Raw genomic sequence first — 19120 nt, 5'->3', positions numbered from 1 at the left:
ATCCTGACACATTTTCAATTATGCATTTGCTATTTATTTCATTAGTATTTGAGTACCTGAGACTATAGCCTGCAGCTCTGTTTTCTATTTTTAAAATGATTTATTTTGTATTCATTTTGCTAGATGAAATATTTTTCCACGAGATTAAGGGCCTGATTTAGAGTTCGGCTGACTGATTACTATTTGATAAATGTGACAGATATACTGTCTGCAGTATTACAAGTGCTACTGGATATAATGCACTTGTAATATGACTCAAGGTGGCCTTTCAAGTGAGGACGGGAGCCTGCCAGGGCTGTTTACTCTAGCCTTTTCTGCTGGCCATAGACTGGATCATGAAGACATCCACAGCAAGGAGAAGAAGACCGACAATGTGGCAGCCACATCAGCACAACCTGGCCTCAACATCCACAGGGGAAAACCAAGATCCTGAAGTCTAACACAGACAGCAGAACTGCAGTCACTCTTGCAAGTGATACACTGGAAGAGGTTGAGGTCTTCACCTACCTGGGAAGGGTCATAGATAAGCAGGGTAGCACAGACGCCAACATCAAGGCAAGAATTGGCAAAGCAAGAGCTGCCCTCATTCAGCTAAAGAAGATCTGGAGCTCCGATGACTAAACACTGCAAACCAAGATCAGGTTTTTTAACACCAACATAAAATAGGTCTTTCAGCATGGAGCAGAAACTTGTAGGACAACAGTTACCACCATCACCAAAGTCCAGATCTTCATCAACACCTGTCTGAGGAAAATACTCAAAATCTGCTTGCCAAACGGCATCAGCAAAAACGACCTATGGCAGCAGACTTGCCAACTTCCTGCTTATGATGAAATCATGAAAAGATGTTGGGGCTGGATAGGTCACACCCTCTGCAGTGAAGTAAGTAATATGGCAGACAGGCTATCCATCAGTAACCCATCCACCAAACTCTAAATCAGGCCCTAAGTATTTGCTATCCTCAACTGAGTGATATATACTTAAATATAACAGCAAGTGTAAATCACTCCTTTGAATCTGTGTTTTCCATCTAATATGTCAAGAATGTTGATAATATAAGAGGCACCATCACTGGTTGGATCTTCCAGTGGAGACTGACGTGTACCTTCCTATCATGGACATTTCAATAAGAACACTGAAAAAGATAACATTGTTTTGCAGATTTTATTTACTTAGTTTCTTTATTACATTAATAAAGAGCATCATGCAGCTGGTGCTGCCTCCGAGCGCAGTAGAGTGGGAGAGAATGGACCACTGCATACAAAAATTAATGCTTGTAATTGAAGGAGTATCAAGAGCTACAGTGATAGAGCAACACCACAATCTTTCACTGTAGGTATAATAATAAAACCTTGCAAGAGCTGAAGAACACTTGCACCAACCAGTGGATACTAACGGAGGACCTGAACTTAGGAATGTGACCAGAATGTTGTGCCAAGGGGAGTTTCAGAAGGTCTCCAACTCACTAATGTGGAGATGCAAGCCATCAAACACTTCTCAACTTCAAAAAATCTTTTTCAAGCCTTACTTGTGTAGACAAGGTGTCCCTAGGATGTGGATATTTCCATATGTAGAAGATAATGATATCAGTGTATTAAGGGGGCATCCACAGCATTTTAGAATTTCTTTAGCAGAATGTGTGTTCACCAAACCATGACAACCGTGGGCCCTGACTTACTAAGAATTTGCTTCCGGTTTGCAGAAGTAAATCCCATGTTGGGATTTACCCAGCCACACAAATCAAGATTTGCATGGCTTTGTTTGGCTTTTTCTTGCTGCCTTTTGTTACCTTGCATCGGTGAGGCGTTATATGGGTGAAGCATGGGTGTTCCCATGCATCCACTCATGTATTTTGACGCAGACCCATATTACCTAAAGCCAGTAAAGATGGGTTTTTGTCAAAATGGTTTGCCTACTCAAGGCTGGACTAATGAGGAGTAATTATTTCTCCTCATTGCTTCCTCTTTGCATTTGTGCTGCATTCTACAGAACAAATGCAAAGAGAAATAAGCCTCTAAGAATTGTTTTTTGTGCAGGAAGGTATTCTTTCCTGCAGAAACACTATTCCGACCACAATGCAGGCACCTTTGCATCATGTTGCAAGGCTGTCTGCATTGGCACTAGGCAGCCAGAAGTGCACCAGTGCTACTAGAGATCAGAAATATGCAATATCTTAGTAATTTGGTGCATTCTGCTCTTTTCCTATGAAGCATTGTGGTGCAGCAACTTCCCTTGCTCCTCTCTCTCAAAGTTGAGGCCCTAGGTTTTGACTGTGTGCAAGTGATTTACATTTTTTTTAATTACTATCTTAACATTTCTTGGTGCAAGGCAAGGTACATTGCAATTAGCTTTGTAGCGTTAATGTTTCAAGAATTTAAACTTCTTGAGTACAGTGTGACATTTGAGCACATAAAATGCAATGTTCTAGGTAATCAGACTGTTCTTTTAAAAGACAAAGAAATAAATCAACAGGGTGAAAGTGCCTTGGATGTTCCTCATTGACTGCATAAAATCAAGTGTTACCCCTTCATCTGAGGATTAAAGATGACATAGAGAAAAAACATTAAAGATGGAATGCTTGAATTAAACTCAGCCACCGGAAATTGGTTGGGCTGCTTTCCATTCCATCGTTATTTTGCACACCATGCCACCTCTGTTTGGACCCAGCTATATGCAAATCAGGCATTACCCTGATCCAATAGGAACATTCCAGTCTGGACAACCAGGCCAGGTCCTCCCTTAACCAGGACACAAGCACCCCAAGACCAGTTTCACCCTTACTTTGACTGTTCAGTCTGGTATAGCCTGTTTGCAGTGGCACAGGGTGCACATGACCCACACCTGGGCATACCCTTCCCACTTATGATGTTGCACTGAAGTACACCAAAAAGGGATGGATGGAATGCTTGAAATAATTTCAGCCACTGATAATTACTCAGGCCTGCATTCCAGTGCCTCATTTTTTTGCACACTATGCCACCACAGTTTGGATCCACCCATATGTAAATCAGGCATAATCCTACTGCAACAGGATCAGTCCAGCTTGAACTACCAGGCAGGCTTACCCTGCACCAGAATACAAGCTGCTCAAATATGGCTTCTCCCGTATTAGGGCTCATCATTTGCCTATAGGTTGGTTCCAGTAGCATAGAGTGCAGTGGACTCATGTCTTGGCATACCCGTCCCACTTAAGGTGTCACACCGAAGTATATGAAAAAGAGAAGGATGGAATGCTTGAATTAATCTAAGCCACTGATAATGACTCAGGCCGCATCCCAGTCCATTGTTGTTTTACACACCTCGGTTTGGACCCAGGCATATGCATATCATACAGATGAGCCCGAACTGCTAAGCCAGGTGAGCAAGGTTAAGTGGCATACATTATAACTAAATCAGTACATTTATACACATTTCAGGTGTCTACAGTTGTAAAGTTATGGTATGGGATAGCAACAGAGTAAGTCCCTGACAAGCTGCCTTTTGTTGTCCCGCGCCAGCCCGTGCTCACCAGAACAGCCCACGGGGGGCTGCTACATTGACAAGCCGCCACTGCACGCTGTGAGAGATGCCCGGGACTCCGTTTCCCAGAGTCCCCGGGGGCGCTCACCAGCAGCGTCATCTTTCCACGCCAGGAGGAGCTACAAAATCTCCGCAGGGCTCCCGCAGCGCGGGTCCCTGACAAGCTGCCTTGTTGTCCCGCGCCAGCCCATGCTCACCAGAACAGCCCACGGGGGGATGCTGCATTGACAAGCTGCCACTGCACGCTGTGAGAGATGCCCAGGACTCCGTTTCCCAGAGTCCCCGGGGGCGCTCACCCGCAGCGTCATCTTTACGCGCCAGGAGGTGCTACAAAATCTCCGCAGGGCTCCCGCAGCGCGGGTCCCTGACAAGTTGCCTTTGTTGTCCCGCGCCAGCCCGTGCTCACCAGAACACAGCCCACGGGGGCTGCTACATTGACAAGCTGCCACTGCACGCTGTAAGAGACACCCGGAACTCCGTTTCCCAGAGTCCCCGGGGGCGCTCACCAGCAGCGTCATCTTTCCGCGCCAGGAGGCGCTACAAAATCTCTGCAGGGCTCCCTCAGCGGGCCAAGGGCGGGCCTTTCCCACGCCTGTCCTTGACAGGAAGAGGCAGGGCAGGGACACCTCCCCTGGCGTCTCGACTAGACATCATCCATGTAAAGACTATCTGCCTGGAAGTTATTGCCGGACTGGTCACTTAAACAGCAAGTAGTTATTTTTTTCCCGGGGACTTGAAACTAACTTGCATTGTGTAATTATCAGCACAGAGTGTGCAGTTAACCTCGGATTTAAGTAGTGATGGGCATAGAGTTATCTACCCTCGGGGATTTATAGCTGGGACCTGCTGAGACTAGTGCTTGTGTTTACAGAACTGTATTATAAATTAGAATTGTATCTGCTTAGCAACTAGGTCAAGGGGCGATACCGATATATAATTAAAGCCCCAAAATGGGGAAACCAGCTTGTATCCCAAAGAAAAACGCAGTTCGGGGTCAAACTGTTATAGTAAGGCCACCGCCACCGACATCAATTGACAAAATGTTGCAAAGGGCTCTAGGTGTTGTCACCTCTGAAATTCAACGGACTGAAAGGCGGCTTTCCATCACCCCGGAGCTTTGTTTGCCGAATTTAGATTTACCTAGCGGAACTAATTTGTCTGGTACCCTGAGATTACCTGAAGCTGAGATAATGTCACCCCCACCGCATGTGGACCCCGATTTGGATTTAACAATACCGCCAAATAAGGGTATGGTCACACACAAAAAAGGGAAGCATAAACAGTCAGCTGGGAGGATGACTACAAGACAAGGCAAGAACGGGGTGTGATCCATGAGAGGAAGTTCCCACTGACCGGGATCTCATGATTGAACCTTCTATTATTCCAACTGTTGCAACTAAGTACCCAGCTTGGGCACAGTCACCAATAGCCGACCTCATGTCCAAACATTGCGATTTGATTAGGCAAGAGGTTGCCCCATTAGTTGAGCAATTGAAATTATTGGCAGACATGGTAACAACAAGGCAGATGCAATCCACCCCTCTTGATAATAATAATGGACCAAAGGGGGGAAGATTAACAAACAGTTTTAATGCATGTCCTGAGGAGCCCACAAATAAACACATGTCCAACAGCAGTTAAAGATCCACCATACGACAGTCGACTAGCCAAGGCCCTTGTAACATTCCACAGCCCCCGGCCACACAGCTCGAGCGTGACCGGTCTACAAATAGCTAACAGAGACCAGCTCGCGTAGTGATAGAGAGCAGTCATCCACCGGCCTGTCCCGCCCCCCAAACCTGTTAGCACAGGGGAGGTTTGGGATGTAAGGAACAAAGAGATAGGGGGCATGGGTGATGCTGTTTTGCCAACTATAAATCTCCCCCCACAATCACTACCATATGTAGTCGTTCTAACTGGGGTGCCTCCTTTAAATGCTTTGCAGAGGGAGTTGCAGCTGGAACTTAGGAACAAGAGTTTGTTTTGGTTAGCAACACACAGGCACTTTCCCTATAAGAGGGCAGGGGAAATTTTGATGGTACGGAGAGTGGATTGGGTGGGACCTAACAATAAAAACATCGCGGGCGATTGTGTGATTGTTAATTTATAAAAAAAAACAGACGGTAAGCGCCCTATTCAACAAAAGTAGTGTTTCTACAGAGGCCCATACAGGAGTGAAAATGCTCCCTCTTGACAATTGCGCCAACCAGGAGACTCTCTTAGGCCATTCTAATCACAGGGTGGAGGGACAACATCTGACCCATAGGCATTTCAACAACAGGCCTCTGTTTTATGACCTACCAGTAAACAATCGCTATGGTCCCTTGGAAGATGTCGATTGACCATTAACGATAGAAGCCATGGGTTATGGCAAGAGCGCTAAGTAAAATCAGGAAGGGAATGTGTCGAAAAATCTGGGGAACCTTCAGGGGTCATCTTCGGTTGTCTTGAAACCAGAATTAGCCCCAAGTGACTGGATGACTCCTAGGGCTGGGGCAGTGGCATGCCAATCTTCTTCTTTCTCAATGGAGATTATACTAACCACCTCCTCTAATCCGCCTATGGATGCGTCAACGTCTCCTAATTCCCAAATGATATCTGGAATTGCCCTTAGATCATTGGATGGAACATCTAATCCTGGTGGAGATCTTAAGATCCTATCCTGGAATCTGGCTGGCATCAAGGGCAAGCTCTCTTCTCCTGAATGGGGTTTGTTCATTGACCAGTTTGATGTCTGCCTGTTCCAGGAGACATGGGCAAGAGAGGACTGTGCAAGGGTGGGTTTTGTCACTTTCAACATACCAGCTACCACAAGGGGGAGGGGACGGCCGTCGGGCGGATTATCCATTTGGGTAGCCTCTCATGTAGGCTGTTATCCAACTACCCTGAACAGTAACTCCCAAGATTTCCAATTGGTAATGCTTACTTTTCCATCTAAACTGACACTCGCAATTATCAATATCTATTCCAGGCCTGTAACTCTGGCCCAGGAATCTAAAACTCTTGAGGAGTTAAATCTCTTCATTCCGAAGGTGCCGCCTAATTCAGGACTGATAGTGGGCGGAGATCTAAATTGCCACTTCGAACCCCTATCAGGCTCACATGATGTTATCAACAACGAGGAAGACCTACAGTGGGCTAAACCTGATCCTCAAACTTGCCCAGTTAAATCTTGGTCACCCCTAGTTTTACAAATTGCCATCCTCCTGACCCACTCCCTGAGGGCCTGTAACGGTCGTACTCCTTCAGATAGGCCGAGTAAGCCCACATTCAATAGAATTGGCCAGGCCTCCCAAATAGACTATATTATGGTCGAGTGTAGTTCCTGGCATGGGGTTATGGACTTTGAGGTCATCTCACGGGTCGATAGTGACCACAATGCTTTGATATTATCTTATAGGGTTCCAGATTCCTGTATATTGCTTCCTAGTAAGACCCCCATTGACAACAGGATAATTCTCACCAACAATAGGAGAAGAATAAAGTGGAGGACAATGAAACAGTCACCTGAGAAGTTGAAAGCATTGTATGAAATGGTCATTCCAATATTGCAGGAACTTGGCACCTGTATGATTGATGGGACTAATTCAGCCCATACATACTTGGTTGCATCACTCCATAATCAGCTTGTAGATAATTTAGCTAATATTTTAAATCCTATTAGCCGCCCAAAAAAAACCAGAATCTCACCACATATGTGGTATAATGATGAGTGTCGCAAGGCTAAGACATCGTTGCTAGCGGCTATCAAAGGGAAAAATAAGCCCCTAACAAAAATTAGGTGGGCGCAGTACAAAGAAATTGTCTCTAGTGCAAAATTGTCCTGGGAAGAAAACAAATGGTTGAATATTAAATCTGCCCTACTGACTCGGGACATGAAAACATTTTGGGCAATAGTAAGAACAGGTTCTAAGGAGGGTAATCCCGCGGCAAACCTAACTTACCAACTGAAGTGTGGACTGAGCATTTCACAGCTCTGTTCGCAATCGATCCAGAACAGGATCCTCAGATAGAACCTAGGGATATACCTTCTTTGCAATCTGTTTATGCAGAAGATCAGCCAGTATTAGTTACTGGACAGGCAAATGAGGTGTATGAAGGGATAACATTATACAAGGTTATTCTAGCGATAGAAAAATTACCAGCCGGAAAAGCACCTGGCTTAAACAAAGTCCCCGGGGATTTTTTTCCCGGGAAGAACCGTCTATTTGGGGCCCTTATCTGTTGGTGCTATTCAATGCCATCATGAATCGCATGCCCATTCCTGACACCTGGGCTGGGGCCGAAATCGTCCCAATATTTAAAGAGGGCTCCCCATTACACCCCACAAACTATAGACCGATCAGTTTGATCTTTGTCACGCAAAAACTGTTTGTTCGGGTAATATTAGAACGGATCCAGGGCAGGCTGGAAGAAAATGACATCATTAGTCCCTATCAAGCAGGATTAAGGAAGAACACCTCCACAGTGGACCAAGTATTTAGATTCCAACTAATTACCTGGAAGACGGTATCAATGGAGGGTGGCAGCCTCTATTTGATATTCGAGGACCTGAAAACTGCTTTTGACCTCGTGCCCAGACCCAAACTGTTGGGGGTCTTAAGAGATATGGGATTCCTTCCTATCTACTTGATTTGCTGGTCAAGCTGCATGATGCCACCTATGCCCAAGTAAGATGTGGAAGGGGAGGAGAACTAACCAACAGGCTCCCAGTTGACAGAGGCGTGAGACAGGGCTGTGTGCTCACACTGACCCTGTTTTGCCTCTTTGTCAACGCACTTACCATTACTGGCTGAGGTCGCAAACAATGATGCCCCAAAGTTAGCAAACACCAAGGTGGCAGCATTGATGTTTGCTGACGATACTCTCCTGTTATCCAAGACATCGATGGGCATCCAGAGGTTATTGGATAGCTTTTCTGTATTTTGCAACACTAGGGGTCTGGCGATTAACACTACTAAAACTAAATTCACGATTGTTAATCCCCCTAAGGTAACAAGGCCCAATCCACAATTGAATGGGATGGCTCTGGAAAGGTTGTCTGTCTTTGAGTATCTGGGCGTCACTCTTACAGAAGATATGCAGTGGGCGGCCCAAATAGCCAAAGCTAAGCTCAAGTTATCCCAGATTGCGGGGAGCATAGCCAAACTGGCAAGGGAATCACCATCTAAACCCATTGGCCCCACAATCGAAATGTACAGGGCACAAGCGCAAGGAGCCACACTCTACGGGGTGAAACACTGGGGACACTGTTCGTCCACTCCTCAGACAGTAGTGGAGAACAGATTCCTAAGACAAATCATGGGTCTACCAGCGGGCACCCCACTAATCCCCTTGTGACTAGACCTGGGCATTTCGCCGATCGAAGACGAGGTCGCTTTAAGACCTCTAACCTTCTGGCGAAGACTCAGGGCGACTCCCGAACTAGTATCTTACCAGGCAGAAACAAATGAGCTTGTTTCCTACCCGGGTCTGTGAAAAAGGTCCCTTGGTTTGCACATGTGAAGCATGAGTGTGAAAAGCTCGGTGAACCAACTTTGTGGAGTACTCCAGGGGCTACCAGCCCCTTGGTTCCACAAGCTTTACTACCAAGGACCTATCGCATTCAAAAGCCACACACCATGTACTCAAACCCTAAACTGGGCACCCTCACATCTCAGTTCCTCACAGTGAAGGATAACTATGAACTTGAAACCTTTATGGAGGATATCCTTCCACAGGTGGCAAGGGAACTGTATGTTCAGTTTAGACACAGCACCTTACCTGTACGTACTTTTACCAACAAATGGGCTGGGCAGAAAGAAGAGGGTTGTCCAGCATGCAACACACAAGAGGAAACAGAATTGCATGTTTTATTCTTTTGCCCAGGTTACCAAATAGCGAGGCGCTATTGGCTAGTACAACTCTGCCGGAATCTGGAGTTCGAGCATTGCAGGGAGGCATTTCGAGTCCTAAAATATGACACATCCAAACCCATTGTATATGCTGTTTCACGCTATTTAAATACAATGTGGCAAAGGAGATGGGGTTTTATCAAAAAGGGAAAATAATTATAAATTGCATATCGGCACCCAACACCAATATAACGTGATTAGCATGAGAATATTTTTATGAGATACAGATTTTTTAATTGTTTTTGTTAATACAAGTGTTTATGATGAATGGGATTTTATTGTAAATAGCTTATTTTTAAATTATTTATTGAAATACTTTTGCTATCTCTTGTCTATCTGCCGAGTGCATCAACATCAACTAAAATAATTGTTTCCTACTTATGCCCACTTTCCTTGCCCCCCCATCTCCCACCCCATTTATCCGGTAAAACCCGTCACTGTGAGTTATAACTAGCAATTGCATTATTTTATGGAGTGTAGTATAGAATTGTAAGAATTGCCTATGTATGTCCGTTATCTTGTTGATTTGTGTATACTTTTATGGTCCTAGTGACCGAAATAAAGGTTTTCGAAACGAAACGATAGGAACAGTTTGGATAGGAACAGTTTGGGATATGGTTAGTATTCATAATTTCATAACTTTGAGTGTATTTACATACATTTTCAGTGGCAAAGTCACTATAGGTATTGATATTCAGGGAATGTGTTTATTTTCAAATCTTTTATTTCTAGCAAAAGAAGGAAGAGTAGTAGCAAGAGCAAGTAGACATATCATAAAAACATACCCACTTCTGCGTTGTAGGGGAAATGGGCTATCTATCAGTGCATACATTTCTAGGTGTACACCTCTGGATTTTTGGACTCTTCCCCAAAATCTAGACATTGATGCAGATTTTAAGAGGATCACTGAAAGCACGTATTTCCAGTTCTGTTTGTGAATTAGGCTCACGGCATATTAATTAATACAGGGATGGGGCAATGCTAAATGTTAACACAATCAATAAACAATGATTTTAAAACTTCTGAGTTGAAGGAAACTAAAAAAAAGTCTTGCCTAAGCTTCTAAAAGTAGAAAACAAAGTTTCAGTGGTGAATATGACTTTAAAATATCGATTTGACAATCTAGGAAAGGATATCACATGATGTAGACAGGACATTTTAGTGGTGTATTCAATGGTTATCAAATCAACATGCTAAACACAAAATAAACTTTAAGAGCAGGGCGGCAGTGGTACATTGCCAGAACTAGCGATATCCCACCCGCTTTCCTCTAGGTTTGCCTACCTTATTCAGAGTGGCTCTTGCCTATTTTAAAGTTTCTTGTCCACAATACAAGGTTGCATCCTTTGTGGTACCCAACAAAAAGTCTCAGGATCTAACTGGCTGCTGAGAAGCAAAGTTAAATCGCAGCTTGAATTTTTGAAGTTTCAGAAAAGTCCTACTTGCATGTTCACATGACTGTGCATGGCAGAACTAATAATTTTGATTGCCATGACTGTGAAGTAGTACAGAGGTGAAGGATGAATTTAAATTAATGACTTCATCAATGAACACCCTCACAACGAGCAGGGCAGGACAGAATTCCTTTATGGATTTACGCTCCACCCACAAACTATTGTCTATCAGAGGTGTTTGCCAGGCTTCAGCTCAATCAACTGAAATGTAACTCTGACAAGTCGCAAATCATTTTTTTTTGGCCTGCTCCCCAACAATAGAAGGCGCAGTGGGTGGCCTCAGTACATGCACCCGCCCACTACCTCGGTTATATCAGTTAAAAACTTAAGGATGAAATTGGATGACACCCTGAATATGAAATCCCAGATTCAAGCGGTAGCCGACAATGCTTCGGCTTCCTGAAAATGTCAAAACAATTTCCGCCCCTTCTTCAGGTCCCCCACAGGAAAACAGTGGTCCAGGCCTTGATCATTTCCAGGCTTGATTATGTGGATATATTGTACCTTGTACAACCAGAATATCTAATCACCTGCCTCCAGGTAGTCCAAAACGCTGCTGCCAGGGCTCTACTTTTACTAGGTTCCAGGCCGCGGATGTCTTCTAACTTGAATTCTATCCACTTGCTCCTGATCCGTAATATGATCCATTTCAAAATGCTTGTCCTGGCCTTTAAGGCCCTTCACAACTCTGGAGCCCCTTATCATAGGAAAAGAGTCCAGCTCTATTATTCACAATGCTCTCTGCATTCCTCTTCTCTGTCGTTAGTGCGCACCCCTGTGTTCCTCCACTCTCGAATAGGAAGTCGATCTTTTCAGGCACTAGCTGCCAAACTTTGGAACGGCATGCCGCTTACCTTAAGACTGATGCATGATCTCCTCCCCTTCAGAAAGACCCTAAAAACCAGGGGGCATATTACCAACAACTAGCGTTAATTTTTGTCTCTAACTTGTTTAGAGACAAAAATTATCGCCGCACATCGGCGATTTTTATCGCAGATAAACCTTGCTGTTAGCAAGGTTTATCGCAAATGCGATAAAAAACGGCCGCAATGCATGAATATCGCTGAAAAGTCAGCTATATTCATGCATTATCGAGCAAATGCTCTTAGCCATGTTATCCACCTCCCATTGGATAACATGGCTAAGAACTGCTCAGGGCAGGTGTTAGCTTTTGGAGATATTCGCGCTTAGCGCGAATATCTCCAAAAGTTGGTAATAGGAGATAGCGATGTTAGCGACTGTTTCCAGTCACTAACCTCTTGGCACGCCCACTTTGCATGTCATTAGTGATAAATATCACTGACATGCAAAGCGGGGCCCAAGATGGTCGCTATCTCCTATTAGCTGTCACTAACTGGTGTTAGCGACAGCTTGGTAATAGGGAGATAATTTTATCTCCGCTTTCTTAGCTTTTAAAGCCAAAAAAGCGGAGATAAACCCCCTTGATAATATGCCCCCTGGTTGTTCCAGCAATAGTCAAGCAATCAGCCCCAGTATTGCAATATTTCTACCTGCCAGTCACACTCACCTAGTGCCGGGACACTCAGCCGAGTAGCTGTGCGCTCTACAAATACCCTGATAACATAACATAACATACCATAACATAACATAACATAACATAACATAACATAACATAACATAACATAACAAATAGCTCAATGTCCTCACATCCAATTTCCCTTGAGGTAGGAAAACCTTACTCAATTTTCGTGGCCAGAAAAAATGTTGGTAAATTCGCTTCAAGCTTCAGATGCAACAGCTGCTCCGCGCAAACCTTTTCTGGCAAAGGGGAAGCATTCAGTGTTCCCTCCATCCAGGACACTTCTTCTGTTTCCTTTTACTACCCATCCTCTGTTCCCTCCACCACCCCTAGCCTGCACATAAGTTGCTGCTTTGAACAGGTGGTAACCACGAGCATTAAACCTCAAGATATTGGGAATTCAATGTAGTTTTGTCCCTAGTAAAACAGAGTCTGTGCAGTTAGTTCACATAGTGAAGGGATCACGCAATAAAGTTCGATACCTTTATTGGTATTTAAGAAGATAAATGCATTAAACAGGCGATCGCCAGGAAGCACAGCTATCAGTCCACAGGGCACAGCAGCAACTGACCCAGTGGACTGGAACTCCAACACAAGGCATGCATTCTATGTCACGCTCCATCACAAGCCTTAAAGGTACAAAGTAGTAATGTAATGATTAAATGTAAACAACCATAAAAGCACAAAGAGGGGTTAACTCATAATTGCACAGAACTTGCGGGGTGTTACTGCACTGCACCAGTAATTACAAGGGAGTTGTTTGCATCTCACCTGTACTCTCAGTAGTTTATTGGAATGCTGAAGAAAAAAAGGATAACCCCTTATGTGATATGTATATGAGTTACTGCTAATGAGTAGCACAAAGAAACGTGCTAATTTTATGGCATGACACAGAGGCCAACATTATGCAAATCTCCTTTGTTGCCACAACTCAGCAGTAACAATGAAGAGAATATAGAACTTTAAACAACATTCCATATAGTATATAGTGCATGAGCACACATCCATCTTCCTTCTTTGTTGCTGCTGCTCAACAAGATAGGTACCCTCACTTTATTCATGCTTATGCAATTTATATATTTACCAGCTTATGTTTGTTTATCACGTAACTGGGTCCTACTATGCGATATCGCTTGTCTATAAATGTCTCTTTTGAAGACCTTCTTAATTTACACATTACATTACACTCATGTGTATTTTTTCACCACTTTCCCTTCTTTCACTTTTCCCCTGAGTCTTTTAGACACTTCAAATTCTGCCTTTCTTGGCCCTTTGTTCGCGTATGTGCCACGCCAATATATTATCACTGAGCTTTACCGCTCACTTTGCACCACGCGTCCTTTAAAAAATAGACGCGATCGCTAGGCATTGCCTGGCAGCTCTTTAGGCACAAGCCAGGCCTGTCGACTGAGGTGCGTCCCTGCCTCCATCGCCCGCGCTCTGCCGCATACCGCGTTGTCTTTGCAGCCGCCCCAGCCTTACTTTAAATTCCTCTGTGTCTTCCCAGCTGCTCTCCCTGCTCTCCACAGCATTCTTCCTTCCCCACCACGATGCGCATTTCAATCGCGCATCGCGGTGAGGAGAACATTAAAGGAACGGGCATAGGCAACAACCACGCCTACAGGAGACGTGTGTGGTTGCCATAACTACAGCAAGCATTCTTTAAGGTCTCTAGGTGTCCCTTCAACATAGGCGTTTTCGGCTAGTCTAAAAATGTTGGTTATTGGGCCAATTGTGTCAAAGAGGTGGTCTTGACATGATCTTAGGCTCTTGTCAATCCCTTTCCTAGGGTCTTTGGCACCCTTGGCTATAAAAGCCACGACTTTAGGGTCAAGTTCAGGGGTCATAGCAGTTTTATCAGGAAGGGATGGGCGCGGGCACTCAGACCTCAGTTTGGATCTGACTTGCTTAGGGATCTCTTTCCTGAGCCAGAAGGTAATGTAATCCGCTAACATGTTGGGATGGGAACCAATCTGGGGATAAAGGGTGTTTGATTAGCAAGGGATCAAACATATTCTCCCGGAAACGGTCGGTAATGCCCATTTTTAAGCCTGAGGCCTTACTTGCCCCTTCAGAGCCTTCCGTTTTTTTGTCTCCTATGTTGTCATCGTCCGAGTCGAAGTTTGATGAACAGGAGAGATCTATCTCTGCTTCATTCTGCTCGTCGCTGTCAATGTGTATATGGGGTTCAGAGTTTGTGAGACGTCCTTCTGTGATGCCCAGGGCAGAGTTCTTGTCACCGCCTGGGAAGCATGAATCATGTGTTTTCCTTGTTTTCTTAGTCTTTTTAGCAGTATCAACAGGGTCTTCTGTTGTAGCTCTTTTCTTTGGGGCCTTAACTGCTCCTTCTTTTGCGGCATAAAATTGTGCAGTATTGATGGTGGGTCATGCCCCTGACAGCATTTCACATTTTTTATTAATTGTTTCATTAAAAGAATCCATGGCTTTATCCTTGGCCTTAGAAACCATTGATTCCAGCTTACCTTCAAGGTTAGAATCTGGATTAAGAGACTTTGTGGGGGAAATATATAATAGGTATATTAAATCAGGTATAATGATATTCCTTTGTCTCTTTTTTTAATCCAGAATAAGGGGTTAATATAGAGTAAATAGGTTATCAGCTCCCCCTTTTTTTTTTAAGGTCGGGGTGGAAAGGGTTAATTTTCTAATTATAGTCCAGGAAGCAGTAAACAATCTCTGTGTAAAGTGTAAGCCAGTCATGTTAACAGCAACAACTGACAAATATTGCTTGCTGTAGTTATGACAACCATGCATGTCTCCTGCATGCATGGTTGTTGCCTATGGCCATTCCTTTCATTTTCCCCTCCCCGCGATGTGCGATTGAAAAGCGCATCGCGATGGGGAAGGAAGAATGCTGGAGTGCTGCGGAGAGCTGGGAGAGCAGCTGGGAGGACAAGAAGGAATTTAAAGTAAGGCCGGGGCGGCCACAAAGACAACACGGTATGCAGCAGTGCTCGGGCGATGGAGGCAGGGATGCGCCTCAGTTTACAGGCCTGGCTCACGCTAAAAGCGCTGCCAGGCAACGCCTAGTGATCGCGTCTATTTTTTAAAGGACGCGTATTGGAAAGAGAGCGGTAAATCTCAGTGATAATATATCGGCGTGGCCCATATGCAAACAAAGGGCCAAGAAAGGCAGATTTTGAAGGGTCTAAAAGACTCAGGGGAAAAGTGAAAGAAAGGAAAGTGGTGAAAAAATACACAAGAGTGTAATGTAATGTCTAAATTAGGAAGGTCTTCAAAAGATACATTTATAGACCAGAGATATTGCATAGTAGGGTCAATAGGATCCAGTTATGTGATAAACAAACACAAGCTGGTAAATATATAAATTGTATAAGCACAAATAAAGTAAGGGTACTTATCTTGTTGAGCAGCAGCAACAAAGAAGAGATGGATGTGTGCTCATGCTCAATGTACTATATAGAATGTTGTTTAAAGTTCTAAATTATCTTCATTGTTACTGCTGAGTTGTGGCAATAAAGGAGATTTGCATAATCTTAACCTCCGTGAGTCCGTGTCCTTAATAAAATCCAGATTTTCTGCCCACCAGGGTGCGAAAAATCTAATTTGTGGGCTAATTGTGCTGGCGCCATGAATTCACAAACTAATATTAAACGGAATAGGTGGAAAGGAAGAAAATAGCTAAATAGTTTCCGAAATAATTCCATATTTAGCTAATATTGTTTTCATACCGTTGTTATTTTGACAGGGTTACCGAAATGTTGAGATAGTATTTATTTGAGACATTGTGTGAAATCTGTTTTAGAGGTTAGAAATCAGGTAACATGGCAGGAATTCAGGACATTTGCTTGACTTGAGAGAAGGGGAAGCGCAACCGAAGCATTTGTGTCATGCCCACAGGTGTGCTGGTGATACTGTGAGGATTTTCATAGGTAAAGCATTGAATGGTAGGATAAACTGTGAACTTCAATTTAGTTTTTGGAATGCAAACAAGTTACTAAAAGTGAATGGAGTACTCCATAGGAAATCAGATACAATGAAATCAAATCTGGGGAAGAAATCTATACAAAATGATACACGTTTACACAAGATTAGAGTGTACAATGGGAAATAAATATCGAAATGAAGATTGTGCTTTACACATGGTAACAAAGAGAGTTATACAGATGCATACTTTTTATTACAAAAGTATTTATTGGGGTTTTAGTACAAAAACAAGCGGTTTGTGGGCATACATGAGGTAAAAGTATTATCAAAAGTACTCTTGATCTAGTGTGACATAGTAATAATGTAGACGAAAGTAAGCGGTCACCAAGTGGTCCGATGAGGTAAACACAACTATATTGACCTACCTCAAGGTGGGAAATAAGAAGGAACAGAAAGAGGAGGGAGGGGAAGGTCATAGGGAGTTTAGTATGCATGATGTTGATAACATTATGTATGTTAGTGCAGAATGTATATAACAAGAGGCATTCATATAGCATATGGCATAGGTCTGCATTCTGGCAGTTGCAACACCAAGAGTTATTCTTATCCATAAGACCCAAGGTGGCCAAACATTATGAGGTCCAGAGAGTTCTTTGTAGGATGTGTATTTTTGTTTTGGCAAGATTGGGTGTTATCTTTTTATGAGATGGGAAGTCAATAATGTTGGCCCGTCAATAGACAGTGGCTCAAGTAGTTCATCCTGGGACCAGTTAGAACACCACCTCTGTTGAGCAGAGGTACATTGCCATAGTCCCGACTTTAGCGTAAATTTTGGAAGCCACATGCCTACCTTTCTTAATTAATGAAAGGAGGATCGGTAATGTGGCATCCTTAAGTTGGAAAACTTTGTTTTTGGTAATGGCTGCTTTAAGTTTAAGAAAATCATAGAAGTCAGTGGGAGAAATGTTTTTGTTGTGATATCAGAGAACGAGAGGGGGTATTGACAGCAGAAATTCCCTACGCCCTCGCCACATGCCCCCTTTAGAGAAGTTAGGGTCGACTTTTATGTTTTTATTATGCCAGATAGAAGACCTTAGGGAGTGACTAAATTTCATCACAGAGAAGCCAAAGTCTCAGTATAGTAGAATATTTCTGGCATGAATCCGAATTAGGGATTTTAAGGATGTGGTCTTGGGTATAGTAGAAATGGATAGCAGGGAAAGGTTCTCTACTAGTGACTTTTGGAGGGATAGCTATGGGGGTGTAAAGTCTAGAGCACTATTGAGCCATTTCACACCCTGGTTAGCCAAGAAAACGAATAGGCATTTTTTAAAGTCGGTCAGATTGGCACCGTATAGATGCTTGGGTAGGCAGAGGTTTTTTTCAAGCAGGTGCACACTTATTTAGAGTTCCAAAGGAATTTTGTAAGTAGATGGACCAAAATTGGAGGACCCTGGTTTTCACTACTAAAAAATCTGTCGGGCAAAAAATTGGGGACATGTTTAATATATAATTGACAATCGGAGTGATGACAATGTTTGTGGATTTTATTTTACCCTACCATGTAAGGGATTTCAGTGACTACCCTTCCAGGAATTTCTCAACCTTTTGGATGACCGGGACTCATGTTTTATGCACTCGACCAGCGCATCACTAAATTCAAGTCCCAAATAGTTGACATAGTTAGGATGCTCTAAAAGAGCTGAGGAGCTCAGAGCTTCTTTGGTACATGGGGATGGACCTCTGATTTGTCCTTATTGAGGGTATAACCCTACACTGAGGAATAATCTTCAATGTTAGCCATAGTTTCAGGGATTGCAATGTCTGCATGGTCGCTTACTATTAAAATTACATAGGAATAAGCAGCCATTTTAAAGCATTTGCCGTCAACACTTAAATTGAATTAGTATGCCTGTCAAGGGACACTAAGAGTAGTTCTACAGCTAGGAGGAATAGAGATGGAGACAGAGGGCAATGAATCAGACAGGACCCCATTAGTTCTAATTTCGGCAGGAGGATTTTAGTAGAGGACCATTGTCATATTTAAAAAAAAAACTTTATTTATCATTTTATCAACAAGTGCATATAGTTAAGCCAATTACTGAAATTTTGAAACAATGTCCACATGCGTGGTATAGCAGGTTACCAGGTTACCAGGAAAAAAAGGATATTATAAAAATCGACAAGAGATATAAATGAAGAGGGAAAATGTAAAGACATGACATACCTCAAAAGCTGAACAGCACATTAGGCATCATAAATCAGTACAGTGGAGTTGTGAGTACAACATATGGCAAAAGGACAAATGTTTAATCTGTTGTTTCATCTTCCATAGAATGATCCATAGACAACAAATAGTTCTGCAGTCGTTGCCAAATATCTTTTGGCCTGGATGTAATTGTGTGGTGATCTTAAGGGTGGGATTCCTGGATGGGTGGAATGTGATGATGAGGCTGATGTCATCAGGATGGAATAGGGAGGCTGGCAGGCATTGAGAAGAAGGAAGGAACTGCTGGTCAGCTGGAGGTGTTAATGATTAATGATAATAAAGAGTTTGGATCAAACAAGGTGGTGAACTGTATCTTTTCATTGGCAGCGAGACACTTGTGCACTTTTGCAGGGGACACTTGTGCTGGGGACAGACTGCACAGCTCTACCCCTGGATTGGCCTGGATTGATACTTCTGTAAACAATTCACGGAAGGAACTGTGAACTATCACACCAACTGGACTCTGATTTAAGGCAAGTGAATGTTTAAGCAGAGTAAGTTATGTTTGGCTAATTTATGGTATTTTAATCATAAA

The 19120-nt window shown here is 43.4% G+C and overlaps 1 long non-coding RNA gene across 1 annotated transcript in view; it reads right to left on the bottom strand.

Annotated features, from left to right (window-relative positions):
• Window positions 1-19120, bottom strand: part of LOC144752037 (uncharacterized) — a 287174-nt gene that overhangs the window by 110220 nt on the left and 157834 nt on the right. The window lies entirely within an intron of this gene.

Source organism: Lissotriton helveticus, chromosome 4_2 (assembly GCF_964261635.1).
Source record: "Lissotriton helveticus chromosome 4_2, aLisHel1.1, whole genome shotgun sequence".
Lineage (NCBI taxonomy): Eukaryota > Metazoa > Chordata > Amphibia > Caudata > Salamandridae > Lissotriton > Lissotriton helveticus.
This window is presented reverse-complemented; position numbering and strand designations above follow the sequence as displayed.